At 36.7% G+C, this 14,202-nt stretch overlaps 1 protein-coding gene across 10 annotated transcripts in view; it reads left to right on the top strand.

Annotated features, from left to right (window-relative positions):
- LOC109409964 (hepatic leukemia factor) overlaps window positions 1-14,202 on the top strand; it is a 682,849-nt gene that overhangs the window by 177,839 nt on the left and 490,808 nt on the right. The window lies entirely within an intron of this gene.

Genomic DNA, 14,202 nt, shown 5'->3' with positions numbered 1-14,202 from the left:
ATGCATAACTTGTTTGCTTGAATGAAATTCATTCTTGTACAGCCTCAAATAACGATGTGCCATCAAGTGGTAAGATCAATGTTTGTTTAGGAATGTGCAAGAGCTCGCTTGAGTATAGGTTATTGGATTTACAAGCGTAACCTGTCTGGAAAGTCTTGAATACTTTCTGACACCTCCTGGAACGTTAATGAAACGCTTTAAAACGCCTCTGAAATTCTCCTAAAGCTCATCTTAAATGTATATATGCTCCCATAAGCCAACTCAAAATCGCCTGTAACGCCCCTGAGAACCTCCGGAATCTTCTCTTTCGCCTTTGAACCCTTTGAAAAAGTTTCCTAAAATGCCTCCAAAATCCTCTGAAATTGTCTCCGACCTACTGTAACGAACTTAAAAACCTCCGAAAACGCTTCTGTAACGCCTCCGATATCCAATGAAAAACCCTGCGAACCCTCACAAACAACCTCGGAAACTTACTCAAGTTGCTCTGACAAAACCCCTGAGAGCTCCTCGGATCCTCTGTCACGCACATGATACCCTTTGAAACTCCTAAAATAGTCCTGTACCGCCTCCGAAAACCCCTGAATTCTAATCGCCCCCCTATAACGCCTTTGAACACCCCCCCCCCCTTCCTGAAACTACCTTGAAAGCCCACTAAAACCCCACATGAATACTTTCTAAATCTCCTAGCCACATCTTCAACTGCTTTGAAACCTGGAAATCCATTTAGATAATAAACTGCATCCATTTAGGTAATGAATCCATTTTGGTAACCAATTTATTTAGACAATCCCGGCTTATTACTTAAATGAAGGTTTTAGCGTTTTGTTTTCCATCATAATACAGGAATTAAACGGCTACGCAGTCTTCAATACGGAAAACGAAGTTTTTTGTTTGCCCGACGTTTCGACACTGGGGTTTTGTGTCATCTTCAGGGGTAACTAATTGTTCGTTTTTGGTCTTATGTTTCGTCTAACTGTAACTGTCTGGTTGTTTTGTTGTTTGTTGTTGTACAGTTAGACGAAACATAAGACCAAAAACGAACAATTAGTTACCCCTGAAGATGACACAAAACCCCAGTGTCGAAACGTCGGGCAAACAATAAACTTCGTTTTCCGTATTGAAGACTGCGTAGCCTTTTAATTACTGTAGTAAACTTCTCAGTCGATCCGCCAAGAGGGTTTTCCATCATTATATCTTGAAAGGCGTTATTATGGTTTTACGGTGGTTCTAAGGACCTCCTTAGAACCATTTGACATTACTGGTGCTGGTTGCAAAATGGTCAGTCGGCATGGAGCATCCAACAAAGCTCTGGCAGTCACAAGTTTCTTCCTCATGTTTCTAAAGGCCGCCAGCAGAGTTATCTGCTTAGAGCCTGGACACTGTTATCCTTCAGACTTCAGCCAGATTGAGGAGGTACGTCTCGAGCGTCTGTTCACCAAGAAGATGCGACTCTAACACCATATGTTCTGGCATCCAGCGGCTGAATATGAAATGCTCCTGCACCGGAAGCTATACCTAAGGTAGCAGCCCCACCACGGTGGATAGGAGACCTTAGGACAACAACCTACTGTTCTCGAAATCCAAAAACCGTTACAGGCATCAAAAATGAAGTAAGTAAGTAGAAGCTGACAATAAAGGTGCCATTACACTGTTGTCATAATGCCAAATCAAGCAATATTTGCCATTAATGTCCGACCCATGATTCACGTTGTGTTGATCATTTGTTGGGCTTATTTGTTAGCCAAATATTTGTCATGTTTAATGGGATCTTAACCCTTCAGCACGCGCGCTGTTGTAAACAGTACAGCACTACTAAAAAACCTCGCTTTTCGTATACAGCGCGAGCGTGGTGCAGTTTCGGTTGCTTGATGGCGCGCGTCCTGGAAGGTTAAGTGTTACGCGGAAAACTGTCGCCTGAATGATCTCTCTTGAGAGCTTTCGAGTAATTTTATGTGGCAATCATTGGGAGTCTGTCTCTGTGTAGAGCATTTTCTATTGATAAAAGCTTCTGTATAAAAACAATATTTTGTAATGTTTAACATTATGGATATATCCGATAGACTTGTGATTGATTTAGAAAAACGCATAGTTTAAATTTAATAAGACTCTCGAGAGTTAACAATTTCCAAACACAATTTGTCTTGACTAAACCCAGACAACCAGCCATCGTATAAGTTGTTGCATAAGATGATAAAGTGGAGGCCATATGCGTACATGCCTCCATTCAGGCGCATGTAAAATGTACGCATATCACCTCCACTTTAACATCTTATACAACATCGTATACGATGACTGGTTGACTGGGAAGCTTCTTGAAGATCATCCTCCTATTCTAGCATCTAACCAGTTGCCTTCTCTAGTTTATGTACTCGCTGCCGCGTTCTTCCAAAGGTCGAGCTCATCTTTCTTCTCATGATGGCCCCGTCTCCGTCCGTAGCACAAAAGGTCGTCGGCTGTAGATTGCTGTAAAATTTATTACATTTTCCAGTCTGCACTGTGCATCTCAGCTGGTACCAGAGAAAAACCACTTCAAAGAATGAAGTTCACGTGGAGCTACAGGCTCTGTTCTGTGTGCAGTCTGGAAGCTTCGTTTTTATTTTTTTATCTGTGTAAAACATAAAGGAATTTTTGGATCAACTCAGTTTAATTTATTCAAACTATGAAATATTCAGAAATTCTTTTGGAAATAAATGATGATGTATATTAGGAACTTTATGAACAATCTTGATAGCATTTCAACTATTATATTTTTTTTCATAAACTGTTACTTCCAAACGGAACATGTGTCTTGAACAATTGTTACCTTTTATTTTCAAAAAAAAAAGCGCAATTGAATAGCTATAGAATCTGGCTCAGGGGAGCTACACTTCTCTCACATGCTATTATTCACCTAGAATGCCAGGAAAAATAGTTTTGATTATAAAATTCCCTCTGTTTCGCCGTTGAGCTCCATCCCTTATTGCTGTTTTATGAACCCCAGGTTGTGCCAGAGAGTAAGATATTCAGTACACCGGAGCAACAAAAGGATCAAACTCCGAAATATTGTATGACATCCACTTGCCACCCACCCGACTCAACTATAAGTAGGTATTGAAAACAGTAGACTCAATTCTCCCGGACGGTCTCCAATCTCCAAGCTTACCAAAACGACCGAAACAAGCCACGTGAGATCCCACGTACGAACCGTTCACCCGGCACATAAATGCATATACATTTTGGAATCGAATTCCATTGGGTGTCTGGGTGGGGAAACGCCGGCACCGAAGGGAGCAAGGATTCATATTTTTATTGTTATTATGCCATCAACAATCGAGGAGAGCAGTCGAAGTAAGGCATGGGCAGGAATAAAAACCCTCATTGCAATAGATAAAATATTCTATGGCAAAAGAAAATCCACTTCCAGTCGATTGTTTACCCTTGCTCGCTCGCAGAATCGGAAAAGAAGGGTAGGATGGTGCAAAGCAGCTGCATTTCGGTTAGTAATTTTCCCAAATGACGAAATTGAATTTGCAGAAATGGTTCCCTCCTCCTACCCAATGGTCTCAATGCCATTCCAAGTCTCAGTTTGGTTGAATAGGGGAATTCGCTACAAACCGATTTTTTGTGAAAAAAACTCAAGGAGCATTTCAAGTCAAACTCGATTGGAAACAATGCGGAATCATTCTACGTGTGAAGTGGACCTGGTGTGATGGTTAAACCTCGTGACAATCACGCCGAGGACCTGCGTTCGAATCCCACTCCCGACAAACTCGCCAAATATGAGTTCTTCCTTCGGAAGGGAAAAGTAAAGCGTGAGTCTCGGGATGAATTAGCCTAGGGCTAAAAATCTCATTAATAAAGACATACAAAAATCTACGCTGAACAATACCATCAGTGGAAACAGTAACTAGAAAATTTCACACATGCAGACATACTTCTACTCAGTCTGTTCGTCTAAAATCATTCCATCAAAAACATCAAGTTCGATTTACCCCATTCTCCCCTTACCTAGTTTCACAAGCGCAGTTACCCCCTATATAGCACACTACTTGGGAGTGCAAATTCCGTCCATGACTTATCTCGGGCCGCGCATTTGAAAGATTTATGAAACCAACTTTAACTGGTCAATTTGTAACTGTCAGCGTTCGGCAAACGTCGTCGGTTCTCCCCGAGTTGGCTGGTTGAGTTCAAACTTAGTTGTCATCTGGGACTTGGGGCTGGGAGAAAAAGAAACGGCAGCCCTGGGAGGTGAAAGCTTTCAGGAAAAGTGGTGCCGTACATTTTTCATCATTTTGGGAGTCCGGGAAAACCGAAATCGGAAGCATTCTTTTTCGCTTACTCACGATGATGCCCCTTGGCTTGGCCCTGCTGTTGGTGGGGGTTGGGTCATTCGGGAAAGCAATACAATGTAATGAGGTTTCCAACAACCACCGGGATTGTATGTGCGCTGTGCATCTACCTAACACTACCTACGTACGGTTCTGGTTTTAGCGAGGGCGTGATTTTTGCGTGATGTTTACTTGTTTTTCAGGGACTGGTAGTAAACAGTCTTACTCATTCCGTTAATTATTTGGTGTTGTGGGAGTGAAATCACTGCAAATGAGTGGATTGCGTTTAATTTCAAATTATTTTTGTTTTCTGCTTTCTCCATGTTCTGATGGTGAAGAGAAACAAACTGTCAGTAACAATTTATGAACATTTTCGATAACGCTTGTTTCTTCTTTGTCTTTTCAGGTAAGAATCACTCAGCGATCAGAGTTGTTTTACAATCACGATCTATTAAAGTATGTATAAAAAGCTTCATCACAATTGCAATTTAAACATATTTAACTATTGCTTCAAAACGGCGCTTTGAAGCCCTTCAAAGTAACATGTTTTGGCCAAATAGACTAGAAGAGCATCTTAGAACAATCACAAACCAAATTTGAGGCGAAAGGTCTTCGATTTTCATGAAAATTTCACCAGAGGTCGAGGTCATGGATATATGATCATATATGGGTCATTCCATATGCAGTGACCGAGAAAAAGTGAAAGCGTGTTATCGACCATCATGGATTTTGCCCAAATTTTGTTGGAATGTTTGTTTAAATTGAGGGAAAAAAAATCCAAATTTTGGTGTCGATCGAATCACCCCTCGGTCCGTGGCAGCACCCCTCGTCTTGACCAATACAAGAAAAATCCAAGTTTTCTTTTCCTTTGCTTAATTTATAGCCTTTAAACTATAGCATAAACTCATTTTCGGCCTTCCGCTTTTTTGAAGAAATTTGTTAGAGAAATCCAGGAAAAATATTATTTTTTCGGTACAGTGTTGCCAAACATGTTATTTTTCAATTTTAAAATTTAAAATCGATTTTTCGTCGAATGAACATATTTCGATTCCAAAAATTTTGATTCCATCGTGTTTATCAGACATTTTCCAGTCGGAAAAGCTCAACTCCCCGAGATATTTTTAGCCGTTCCAAAGATACAGCGTTTTTAAGCTGGGAAAACTTTTTCTCTAATATATAAAATTTTTCAAACTTACACGTTTTGCTAAGAAAACATTATTCGATGCACTTGAAAGGTGTATTGGGCTGATTTACACCAAGGAGAATAAAAAATTATGTAAAAATAATAATACGACAGTGTTGCCAGTTTATCAGTTATGGATTTATTTGAATGGATAACAATAAGTTGCTAAAGTTTAAAGTTTATGTATTAAAGGCTTATTTTAATTGAAATTCTACCTATGTAAACATTAATGTTGACAAACATTTCAATTTTAATGTAGAAATCTAAATTGCATAAGAACTTTTGTATTAAATCAAATTATCAAGCAAGAATCGTAAATTCCTTTTTTTAAATTCTATTGCTATTGGTAACAGTGGCAGTGGTAAATTGAAATGTATGAAAATATATGGAATTAAAAAAAATATAGTTGGCCGGCAAACGCTAGATGAAATTCCGTGATTTTGCAAAATTTTCGAAAACATGAAAATCGGCCGATTTTTGATAATAAATCCCCGTAATAGGTTTTGTGAAGGTTCTCAAAATCTCAACTACAGGGTTGGTCAACTCTGAGGAGAATTCAAAGAGTGATGCATTTTTTTACACAACACTCACGGCTTGCTTGATGCGCATTGCTCTGGCGACTTTTTTTCTCTCACTTCGTCTTGCACTTTTGTGCAAACGTAGCTGCGAGAAAGAGTTTTATCTTCTCGTACACTTTCCGAGTAAAGAGCAGATGACTGACGGTTTTTTACAGTTCGCTTGATAGAATCATTCGAACAGAAATTATCTTGGTAATTCTGGCTTTTTCACATTGTTGGATCTCCTAAAGTCGATAGATTGCTTCCGGACCGAAATCTATATCAAGGATGGGTTTTCTATGGTAGCGGGTCAGTGTAATAGCTCTGATACGGGCCTGGCAGATACCTACAAGCTATTGGTCAAGCTTTTCTTATGGCATTTAATATCTACTTTATAAAGAAATTTAAACCAATTCTCTCGTCTGGGTTCAAAAGGTAAAGTAGCTGCTCATTGTACCTGATGTAGGGTCACTCAATTTACTTAAATTTTTAAAGACATAACTCAGGCGTTGTAATTGGTGGGGAAACGTAATTTGCAGGACGCCAATCAACGATGACACTGACCCCGGAACGTTTCGATGCTGTACAATACTAAGTTCGTCCGCAACACGGCTTTGTAAAATAAAACACAGCACGACGCAAATTTGTGAAATCAGAACCCTCCCGGGAAGGTGAATCCCGACAAACCGTCATGTTCAAGCAACTTCGTTTGGAATGGCCTTGACAGCTGATGCAAATTTACTTTTCATTGTGAGTTTTGCACCCAAGCTTGGGTTGCTTCCATGGTAACATGAATTCTTCCACGTACTTCCTACACATGCGAGCAACGGAAGAGAGTGTACGTGCACAGACTACTCTAACTCCCGGTTGAAAATCAGTGCACTTTGCTCCTTCTCTAGATATCACTTTTCGGCAAGAGAGATTTTTCTCTTTGTCACGAAAGTGCATCATGGCACACTTCTCTATGCTGCATATAAAACTACTCTTTTTAAGTACAAGTGCGAGGATTGACCAACTCTGACTAATTATTGGTCATCAAAATGTTGCTTGAGACAACAAGAGTAGATAAGATAACCATTGATTCTTTTCATACCGGGAATTGTCCGTAGAATTTTTTACTTCATAATTCTTGTTGGTCCATTAGTCAATCCTGTAATCGTATTTTTTACTGGTAGGTTGCATTTTGTTGGCAGCGTTAGATGGTTTCATGGTTTGAGTTCTGTCCAGGATTTTCTAATCCTCACGTTCAATGGCTACGCACTGAAAATGTGTGCGGCATACTCATTTTCGACCAAATCCCACGCCGCTCATTGGGTGTGCCGGGACACAAATTTTAAAGCAGCTCGTGCATTCACATGTGCATGTTTTGACGTAGGACTACGTCTCTCTTTTTTTTTTTTTGTTTTTATTTTTGTGTATTTTAACTAGTTGCTAATTCTACACTCACTACGTCTCTCTTTTTTATAGCGAGTGTCATTTCAAAATTCTGATCATCGAGACCGTTACGTTTGCAGGGGAGATTTTGCGCACCTTTACTTGGATATTTATTAATTGGCTTCTTTAACGGTGTTGAGATAATTCGACATTCTGAATCTGCATGCCAAACTGAGCCACAATCCAAATTTTCATGAATTTTGGAGCCCGGGAACCTTTTTAAAAATCAATTTGAAGTTTGTATGGGAGCGACTTGCCGAATCACCCCTCGTCGCAGTTTGTACTGGGCGGAGCCGTCAAACAGTTGCTCAGCTGTCAAAAGGTGATTTCAAAAAATCTCTTTGAAATTGATTTAAGGTACCAAAATAAAGTTCTAAAAATCTGGAAAAAATCATTGTGGCTCAGAAAAAGGTACTCTTTCGTATTAAATAGGAAAACCGATACATTTTTCAAAACATAAAACCCAAGGAAACTGCTGAATTTAATCAAAAAGCTATTGAAAACTCGAAGTCTGTCTTAGCTAACCAATCACAAGCAAGCATTAGAACGATGGCGACATGATGCAAGTTATATAAGTGGCGCACACACGGAATAATCACTTTTAGCCATTTGGCCTCAGTAGCCCCCTGACCTCAATACAATCCAGAATATCTCTGGAATGGTTCCGGATATTACGTGACTACTTGAGTATAATAAACTTCCACCAATTTATGATCACTTAAAAAAATGGATCAACATTAACTAAATGTCAGCATTTTCAGAATGAGTTCTCGGGGGTCGGATACGCGAAGGTTAATAGCATTAGCCCAACATGGTTCGACATTTCGAATGAACTGCACTACCGTACTGGGTGTTGTTCTCCAAATGTCAGAGGCTTCTAACAGCTCTTTGACAAAGAACTTACGTCTTGTTGTAAAGAGTGCCGGACAGTGGCACAGTAGATGTTCCGAGTCTTCTTTATCTGTGCCGCAAAAGCTACACATATCATTTTCAAGTTTTCCCATGAGCTTCAAGTGATATCGGTTCGGACAATGACCTGTTATAAGCCCAGTATGCTAAGATCTTGCATTTCAGCCTAATTTTCTATTGGTACATCAACAGTTATAAGCTAAGAGCTTGTGTCAGTAATGAATGATTTATATAAACTTGGCAATTAATCTAGCCCAAAATATCTGATATTCTCGACGATTTTTTCCGCTACGGTCTCATATAGAGTTTGCAAACATATTTTTTACTCACATAACACTTGATTTTTTTCAGAAAAGATGAATTATGAATTCGTAAAGTATTTTTTCAAAAATAAATCAAAAATTATTCATGAATTTCTTCAAAAACTCCAATTGATCTTTCTTATTTATCATTCCACAGAATATTTTTCGCTTGTTACGCTGGAAATTGCGCTTGAAGTTCAAAAGAAAAAAATCACAAGAAATAGGATCCGAAATACCATCACGATATCGTCTTTCTGAAAAAAAAACTACATCACTCTTCTGGAATACCACCAAAAATTCTCTTGGAGCAAGTTTTTTTTCAGAAAACTCGAAAATTTCTCCAAGTATGTCTGGGTAGTTTTTTTTTTATTATTTACATATTCAAATTTACAGCTCCTCTGTCAACTAGGGCAGTACGTGGGTAGGGATCATGCTAAGGACTGTATCGGAAATTAACTATAAACGTTCAAAATTGCCTGAAAAATAATCTGTTCAAAATAAACATAACTTTATTTTTATAGAAATCTCTTAAATAAAGAATGGCAGTTCTGATTTTCAAAAAATAATAATTTAACTTGGACTTTTATCTCAAAGATTGCACATATGTTTTTAAAATTTTGGACACCTCCTAAAAATTTAAAATTGCGAAAACTGTGGGAAAATATACAATTTTTTCTCTCATTTTTGCGCAAATATATTCTTTTTCAGAATGCTCATGATATAGGAAAATTATTTTTATCAAGAAAAAATCCCTCCGCAGTTTAGGGCAATTCTTAAAAATGAAAAAAGGCCATTTTTCGAGGAACTCTTTTTTTATACGTCTTCAAAGAACGATTACGCAAATAAAAAAATACGTAAAGTTGAAAATTTGCATTTTTTTTTCGATTGGGTATGTATTTAAATCTATTGAAGAGGTAGTTTTAACAGAGAACGGAATTTTATAACCTCTGAAGATATTTAAAATAGAGCGTCAAAGTTCTACCAAAAAGTAGGAGTTTTTTGGGAAAGACCGTATTCTTAATGTTGGAGGTTTTTCTATCCAAAATAAGAATTTTAAAAGTCGGTTTTAAGTGATATGTTATGTGTACATAACTGCTAGTAATAATCATTATTTTTCAGATTTTTCCCCGTACAATTTTTTTTCGCTACAAATGATTGAAACGTTAAAAAAATTTCAAAAAAATGCAGTTTGTACAGATTGTTATTTTGTGTGGTATACTCATAGAATCATATTTTCAATAATACTAAACATTTTCCAAATTTCTTCAAGCTGTTCTAAACTTAACTATATTGTGAAGATTTCATAGAAGAACCGAAATAAAAAGACCAACCATGCTTCGAGATAGAACATTTTGAACGTTTATAGTTAATTTCCGATACAGTACTTAGAACGAAGAGCACGTAGTGTTGTTGATGGTTGATGTTGTTGTTCGTCAGTATATCAGAGGGAAAGTCCATTTAGTTGCCATCGGTCGGTTATCCAGTTGTCAATTTTGTCAGAGCAGGGGTTTTCAGACCCTTTGGCTCACGGTGCACTTTTCTGAAAAGAATTCCATCGTGGCACACCAGCGAAATATACAATGTGCAATGCAAATTGTGGTTTAACAGCACTGGTGTTGATACAAACGGTCGTATTTATTTGTTATTTGTTTTTTTTTTGTTTTATTTATCTCAAACTATAGGAATAAGCATTATTCACGATCAAAACGAACAATTTGCAACATCAGATTGTTATTTTAACACTAGACTTTTAAAAAGGGTCTAAGCACAAGTTACCTAAAAAAAAAAGAATGTATCCCAAAAACAATTTGTCCGACTGATCAGTTTTTTTTCGGCAATAATTTAGACAAACAATGGGACTTTATGAAACACGTATACACTGTATAAAAAATGTATTTTCATTTTATTCAAAAAATAAAACTTAAAAATAAATTATTTTAAAGTTATATTTTTGATTTTTTACATGTTTTAGTGGACATATTTTGCAGTTTATTACACTTTGAGTTAAAAAGGAGAAATGATGGATAAACAAGTTATTATTGTTAAACAAATATGAGTTTAAAAAATGCGTTGTAACTTTAGTATGAATGGGTGTAGGAGAAGGACAAACATAATGTACAGTTTTTCTATAAGAACTTGTCTGTGGAATCTACTTTTGATACCAAAAAATCAAAAAATATGTTTTCTTTTGCTTTTGAAAATCCATGAAAAATAAAAATTCAAGAAAAAATAGAAAGACGCATTTGACAATCTAGGGCTACCTACTTGGCAAATTCAAGGCTAGAAGTCTGCTTTCTTCAGAAAAACAAAAGAAAGAAGGGAAGGGTTTTTGGAAAATTGATATTATTTGACATCTTACATACATTCGCAATGAATATTATATTATCAGTGGGTTTTTTTTTTCAGTAGACCTTCAAATATCCTGCAATATCTTCAAAGACATCGTTTCAACAAATTAAAAAAATGTCGACTTAAAATTGGCATATTTTTCGTGTTTTGGGCAGGAAATATTCGACTTATTTCTTCCATAACTTCGTCTAAAAATTATGCCGGTAATGTTATCATGGTTTTTTGATGAAGTTTCTTCAAATTAAATTTTACAAAATCTGTTCTTCACTTTATACTTCTTATTTAGAGTGTTGTGTCATAATTTTATTGGAATGAATTTGAAACTATTACGATGAATTTGGACTTAATACATACCCCTTTTGAAATGGAGCGCAAAAAAAGGGAAATCTATATACAAATGGCTATACTTTGACTCTCCAGAACTTTTAGATTTCCCAACAAAACAACAATTATTTCTCCTTATTTGAAAGAACTACACTTTTTCTTTCGATTTCTAGCTTTGACTATCTAGATTAATCGGAAATAAAAAATATGCTACCGATAAATCTTTTTTAATGTTTTACGGTTTTTGTCCACAACGTTGTAACGTCACGCTACTAATTCCCATTTTTAACATACTTTTCCAATGAAAAGTAACTTTTCAACAGATTCACCCTCCTTTGGCATAAGGGTCATTTTTGATCCAAACCGTACACTACGCCAGCGAGCTGTTCCCAACGTGATGCAAAAGGAAGGTTAAATTGATTGGACATTTTACAAGGAATCCGAATATGCAAAAATATTTGAGGGTTTACGGTCGAATTTACGAGTTATAGTGGAAAATCTGACAGGCGGAAAAAAGGCGTCAAATCCTTGTAACGTCACGGTAGAATATGTCATTAGGAGAAAGCTCACTTAATACTTATCAAATACAGTATATGTTTTGTAATAAACTGTCCTTTATCCTTTTGTTATAATTGCAAATGTGTCTCAAGCTCCTTTCAGCCGGCACGCACGTCTTTAATTGGTATTTCGTCTAGTTTTTATTGAATATTGGTGTTAAGTTAAATCAAATTAGGTTGTTGTCCTCAGCATTAGTGATAGCAACTATGACCATATACGAAATAATCTATAAAATTTAGGTTGGGTGAAGTACGGAGTCATTTTTTCTTAAATCTTGTCGCTGTACCTGTTTTAATGATTTTTATTTTGTAAAAAAGCAAAGCTGCATTATATCTCAGTTTAAACCATAATTATTTTTTCCAAAACTTGAGTATATCTCTATTGTGGCAAATTTTGACCAAAATTGGCTTTATATTATGTATTTTTGCCTTTTCCATAGAAACAAGCACATTTTGACTAAACTGGCAAATTTATCGCCGTATCATCACTGAAATAGCAGTGTAAAGGTTTTGTCTATTAAACTATTTATTTTAATTTAGTATAGTGAGCTGTAAACTCAAAAGTCTACGTTTTTGACTTCTGTAGCTTGAGCAACTTATCGAAAATTATTCTAGCGTGCCAGAGCTAACAAATATTAGATATATCTACGACTTATAAAAAAGTAGGAAAAGGCATTATTCAAAAACACATGCTGCATTTGATCAATGTTATTTGACCTTTCAATAAATACATTTTTTTTTATCTGTATTAACGATATTTTTAGCCCTAGGCTAGTTCATCTCGGGACCCACGCTTTACTTCCCTTCCGAAGGAAGAACCCACATTTTGCGAGTTTGTTGGGAGTGGGATTCGATCCGTGGGTAGAAGTAAAAAAGCTCCATGAGATCTCAGCAATCTCATTTTTGTGGTCTACTGAATCATTCACTATCAGGGTCATCAAAATGTGAACGTCTCGTATTAAAACCAGAACCGAGATGGATTAGAAATTCCTAGACAATACTCAAGCTATGATAGCAACTAATGCAGCGAACAAAAGGCACCCTACCAGAGAAAATACGATTACAGGATGGACTGATGGACCAACAACATTCATGAAACTCGTCAATTATATGTTCTGTGTTGTATATGTCCACCTGTAATGTTCTTATTCATGATGCAGGGTCATTAGGATGAATTGCAATTCACTTATGAAACTGGAAACAGATCTGTTTTTTTTATCTTTTTCAACATTTATTGCCAAAAACTATTTTAACGTTTAAAAGAAGGAAAAAAATATGATTTGAACATCAGCAGTTTCCGCGCCAAAATCTACTATGTTATGTCAATGATACTAGAAAGAAAGACCTATGTTCAAAAGAAGGAAAAAAATCATGCTGAGGGTGACGGATAAAATATCCTTTCCATGAAGAAATTTCCTTGACTTCCTTGGTTAAAGTGTATCTTCGTACCTGTCACATGACATATGTACACATGCAACGTGGTCATTGACAGCGGAAGCTCTTAGTTAAGGCGAAACTGGAAGCATTTCCTCTTTTTTTGGGTTTTTGATTTTTATTAAATAACGAAGCAATATTTTCAAAATCGGTTTTCGTGCACATGTAGAGCATGGATCAAGGTATCTTCTGAATTTTTTTGGGGTGGAAAAAGTTTTCAATTTTTGCAGAAACTATTTTTTGTGAAATTGTATTCAAAAATAGTTTCTGCATAAACGAAAAACACAGAAACCAAAAAGTGAGGAAATGGATCCAGTTTCGCCTCGCCTTAAGAACTGTGGCTCATAGAGCTCATAGAACACTAAGCTGAGAAGCCAGTAGGGACGTAACGGCAGAACTAAGACCCAATGAGACCATCCGGTCTAGTGACATTCGGCCGAATGACCTGACACCATAATTTATTACGCATTTGTAATGTTACACTATTAGATGTTCTATTTTACAGTGCTTCATTATATTTGCGTAATGTACTGTAAGACTATTATACCAAAATTTTCATATCCGTCATCTGATGTCGAATCAAACATTTTTCGCACGGTTGGGCAAACCAGTTCTAGGCTGTATAGTTATTTAACATTCATCTTAACTACTCCTGTTCATTAGTGCTTCTTCTATTTCTATATATTCTTCTTTCTTACGTATATTTCCCACAAAAATATTTATAGATAAAGCGGAACCTTGCCTTTCAGTACTGTACTGAATTGTACAGTAGGTATATTAGGTATTTCAATCCCACTCGAATACAATCGGCTCTTCAAACCTCCAGACTCCAGAGGTAGGTGGTCC

The sequence above is a fragment of the Aedes albopictus genome, chromosome 2 (genome assembly GCF_035046485.1).
Source record: "Aedes albopictus strain Foshan chromosome 2, AalbF5, whole genome shotgun sequence".
In the NCBI taxonomy this organism is placed as follows: Eukaryota; Metazoa; Arthropoda; class Insecta; order Diptera; family Culicidae; genus Aedes; species Aedes albopictus.
The sequence above is the reverse complement of the archived record's forward strand: the minus strand, read 5'-3'. Positions and strand labels throughout refer to the sequence as shown.